The following is a 5,505-nucleotide window of genomic DNA, read 5'->3' on the forward strand; positions in this document are numbered from 1 at the left end:
GGCGGGATCGAACCCGGGTCAATCGCATCAAAAAGCCAATGTCAAACACTTAACCATCTGCGCCACTAGAGCTGATGTTTTTCAGACACTTTTAACTAAATGTAAATATACACTCCGTATTTTTTATTCCATAGTAAGGGCAATTCATACAATACATTTAAACTGAGCTACTTTAATACCATCTCCGAACTTTCTACCATGACTCTGCTGTTCTTCGGCTGGTTCTTCCTGTATACGTTGATTGACAGATGTCTCGTCCAGTCAGCGGTGAGTAATCCCAAACCAATGGCGCTGTCTCAAACTATACCTACCTCTTCCGGTTTGTCTGATTTGTCATTGTGTTTTCTGACTTGTTAATTTGTTTTCGGATTTGTCGTTGTGTTTTCTGACTTGTTATTTTGTTTTCGAATTTGTCATTGTGTTTTCTGACTTGTTATAATGTTTTCTGAATTGTTGTTGTGTTTTCTGAATTGTTGTTTTGTTTTTTAGACTTGCATTTGCGCTTGTGATTTGTTATTTTGTTTTCAGAATTGTGATTTGTTTTGCACTTCTCGGCCACCGTAGAAAATACTCAGCAATGGTGTTGATTAATAGATTGGCACATGGTTTGTCTAAAAGCATATTAAAAACACCACATAGACAAATAAACAACATAAAAACTTGATTTTCACTACAGGGGGACTTTAAATGACTTGCCCTGCTATGTAAAAGAACGCATCCCATAAAAGTTTGCTTTGTTCCTTCACATAGATTTTTTCCTCCTGTAAATCAATCAAATAAAAATTTACCTAATTATACCCCACAACCTATAAAAGGAAACATTTCCAGGCGACATGCTACCAAAAACAAATGAACACATTATAATGTTTTAATTATACATTTCATTAATTACAACTAATTACATTAACATACTGTAGATTCTTTTGAAGTAAATACATTCGGTATGGAACACATTGGATATCAAAAGTCACATGACCACAACGTATGATGATAACCTAATTGTTGTTGTTGTTTTTTTTAGTGTTCCTGGGACCTCCCCAGCACTGCACATTTTGGATATTTGGATATCTGCTGTTTGCTCTTTGCTCTTCTTGCGCTGTTTTAAAATCGATTGAGTTTGTAAACACATACAAATGATAAAACTTTTACTCTATTAAATTTTGCAATTAATCCTCTGAACACATGCGTGCTGAACCTTGGGCCTAGTCACGGATCACTATCAACTACGATCTGCTTCCTTCACTAAAATGTCACTGTTCCTAAACATGATAACAAATAATATAAATAATGAACACATGTCAAAACGAAAACACAGATACTTACAAGACCAAGTAAGAATGTCCTTTATCATTTTTTGTTTGCCCGCTGCTCTCCGACAAGTAAACTTAGTGCTCTCTCGTGTAAAAAAAATTCAAAACACAACACTGATCCCCCAATAGTATGTTCCTGCACAACCGGAGATTCTAGGACCCTATTCTTTTGTAACAGCGCCACCTACCGAATTGGATCACTAAAGATGGACGACATGGACAGCAATCAGAGTGAGTAACTTTACCGATTTTCAATTAAGTTTTATTTTATAACCTTAAAACGATGCCCGGAGGGAATTCAGTCCGGACCCACCTCCATTTCGTATTTCAAGAACACTAATTATTTCCTACTTTTATAAACGCATGTTAAACTTGTAAATCATATGTTTAGTTTTTTCATGTCTTTTTGGAGATGGTCCCAAATGAAAGCGAAGGCGAGATATTGAAACTTTTCCTTCATGACATTTTTTTATTTTTTATTATTATTGCAAACAATTCAGAGTTGACATTAATTAAAAACAACTTTGCATACATTACACATAATGTATCAACAATACATCCAATGTCATCTGAACATATGGAAGAGAAGAGAAGAAAAAAAAAGAAGTTGATGATGACTGTTAAAAGAGAAAGATGCATTTAAACAGCTTTTTTATGAACATAAAAGGCAGGAACAGAACAAATAAAGAAAAGAAAAAAACAAACAAACAAAAAAAAAAAAACACCAAAACAAGTATTAATCACGGTACATGAAAGATCTCATCATATCTCTTAAAAAAATAAATAAATTTTTTGTTATTAATTACTCTTAGTGATTTAATTAAATGTTCTACTTCACATAAGAAATCTATAAACGTAGGTATTTTCTTAAGAAACCTTTGTTTGTTAAAATAGAATTTTGCCACAAGGATAAGAAAGTTAACAGCAGATTCTAAAGATTTGTTTTGGTTTTCAAAAAAGCAAACATCCTTAATGTGTAAATTACAGTTCATATTAACTTTAGAAAAACAATAGGAACTCAAATCTTTCCAGAAAAGTGATGAAACATTACAAGAGAAAAATAAATGACAAATATCTTCACTTTCTTTTTTACAAAAGGTGCATATATCAGCTACATCACAAAATTTCGACACAACAGTGTTACAAGGGTATATATTATGCAAAATTTTAAAATGCACTTCTTTTCACTTTATTGGGTATACAGTATTTATATGGTAATATAAATGTTTTCCTCCATTGAATGTTATCTATTTTAGAACCCCAAAAAAATTTCCCTTTTGGAGAAATTGAGTTTCGAGATTGAGAAAGTTGACGAATAAATGAATTATTACATTCTTTACTTAAAAGCGAAACACCTCACAAACATAACTGTGAAAGTTGTTTTGAGCATGACTCATGGGTGAGGGAAGCTTTCATCAGGCATATTAATCCATCAGGAATTGCCTTTATAACAGAATTAAAATCTTTAAACGGAACGGGAAATTGATGGATATTCATAAAGCATTCATAAGATAACAAATCGCCATTAGAGTTGAATAGATCAGCAACAAAAATTATGTTTTTATTAAACCATTTATCAAAAAAGACTGATCTATTTCTAGTTTTAATATCTGAATTATTCCATAAGATGGTTTTGTGTGGGGAAAAGTTGTGGTTGTAAACCAGTTTCCAGGCTAACAGAGCTTGTTGATGAAATCTAGCCAATTTAATAGGTAATTTACCAGTGGAGTAATTACATTTCATCAAAAAAGAGAGGCCACCTACCCTTTTAAATATATTATTAGGGATAAAATACCACATACTGTAGAATCTGACCCAAGCAAACATCTTTTTAACCAATTAATTTTAAATGTATTGTTAGTATCATCAAAATTCAGGACTTCAAGACCCCCATCACTCCTTTTGTTTGCTAAAACATATTTCTTCAATTTGTGAGATTTATTACTCCAAATAAAATCAAGAAGAATCTTAACTATATATTTGGAAGTGTGATTATCTACAGCTAAAGACAGGGAAGGGTACACAAATCTAGATAATCCTTCTGTTTTGGATAAGAAAACTCTGCCTAAAATGATAAATCTCTTTGGAGCCAATTATTAAAAATATATTTTGTTTTCAATAACCGTTGAGAAAAATTCAGAAACTGTCTACTAATTACATTTTTCGTTATATGAATCCCCAAATATTTCACTTCATTTTTAATTGGAATATTTTCAATTTCAGTTTCTAGTGTCAAATAAGCAAATAATTTCACACTTAGATAAATTAAGTTTGAGCCCAGAAGCGTTAGAGAAGGCATTAATTGTAGTTAAGACTGGAGAAACTTGCTCTTTATCCTTCAAGAATAAAGTAGTATCATCTGCTAATTGTGAGATTCGAATCTATCTGTTAAAGATATCAAGGCCAGCAAAGTTATTATTGTGCAAAATATCTATGGATAATGTTTCTACAACAAATAAAAATGGGCTCAAATGGCAACCTTGACGTATACCGCGAAGAATAGGTTGATGAATACCGTGTTGATGTACGTGAATTTAAAATTATACAGCTATCTATTTCTTTGTACAACATTTGAACAATATTTATGAATTTCGAGGGAAATCCAAAAGCCTCTAAAGAGTTTATAAGGAACTGGTGCTTTACAGTGTCGAAGGCCTTATAAAAAATCAAGGAATAAGATAACTGCATCAGACTTGATTTCATCTCTATAATCAGTAAGATCCAGAACAAGTCGAGTATTACAACTAATATGACGACCTTTCATAAATCCGGTCTGTGTTTCATTAATGGTATGATGTAAATGTTGTTTTAATCTCTTGGCGAATATGGAAGCAATTAATTTATAATCAAAATTAAGAAGAGTGATAGGACGCCAATTATCAATTATAGTTGCATCTTTGTCTGGTTTGGGAATGAGAGATATCACCGTAGTAGGAGTCATTGTTCCATTTTTTATACGTTCTTGAAGCATTAAGAAAAAAGGTTGTTCTAAAAACTCCCAGAACTGTATGAAGAATTCTAAAGTAAGGCCATCGGAGCCAGGCGACTTCCCCTTTTTCATTGATTTCATTGCATCTCTAATTTCATTTAAGGAAACAGGAGCCTCACATGAGAACTTAAATTCATCACTTATTTGAGGTATATAGTTCTTAATCTATTGTAGGTATGATTTAAGCCCTATTCGCACGGGATTAGTATTATCTGCAGAGATGCTTTTCCTTTTAAAATTAATTTTCTCAAGTGAGAAGAAGCTCGTATTTTTCTCTCCTTCCTCAATCCATCTCGCTCTGGATCTAACGAAGGCACCTTTAACTATTTCTAAATATATATGGTCTAATTCCAATTGCAAAGTTTTTAACTGACTAATTTCTGTAACAGAGAGATTCTCTTTTTTGATTAAGGTATTTATGTTAATTAGCAAGTCGGCTTCTCTATCAGCATTACCCACTTTTAAAGCTTTAGATCTATTTATTGCTAGTAATCTTGCTTTATACTTAAAATATTCCCATTTAGCACCATGAGACTCAAATTCATTATTTGAAAAAAAAAATCCTTTAACTAATCCCTTGATTTGATCATTAAAAATTTTATCTTTTAGCAGATTATTATTCAATTTCCAGTAACCACGCACAGCACTCTCCCTGTGTTTTGTCTGCAAAATCAGCTGAATTACTAAGTGGTCAGAGAATGGAGCATACTGGTGACAGACATCAAACACATATTGCAGTAACTGTTGAGAAATCAAAAAAAAGTATATTCTAGATTTAAAGGACAACAAATTATTACTCCAAGTATATTCCTTTACATCAGGGTGATAAAAGCGCCATGCATCTGCAATATGAAAATAATCACACAAAGTACAGATAATATTATTTTTGAGGCCCATTTTAGGAGGAAATCTGTCAGCTGAATTATCTAATACATCATTAAAATCTCCAGCAATAATAATAAAGGCTTGTTGATATTTATTTTTCAAAGCTTCAATATTCCTCTGTAATAAAAAAATAAGAGACTTGTTGACAGATCTTAAGTTGTGGCCATATATATTACATATTATAAAAGTAGCATTATCAAGTTTAGTGACAAGAATAACCCATCTTCCTTCCGTAGAAATCAACGATTCAACAATATCTCCTTTAAATTCGTTAATCAAAGTCAGAACCCCAGCGGAGTGGTTAGATCCGTGACTAAAGTA

The sequence above is a fragment of the Sinocyclocheilus anshuiensis genome, unplaced genomic scaffold, assembly GCF_001515605.1.
Source record: "Sinocyclocheilus anshuiensis isolate Anshui unplaced genomic scaffold, SAMN03320099.WGS_v1.1 scaffold1392, whole genome shotgun sequence".
NCBI classification, from domain to species: domain Eukaryota; kingdom Metazoa; phylum Chordata; class Actinopteri; order Cypriniformes; family Cyprinidae; genus Sinocyclocheilus; species Sinocyclocheilus anshuiensis.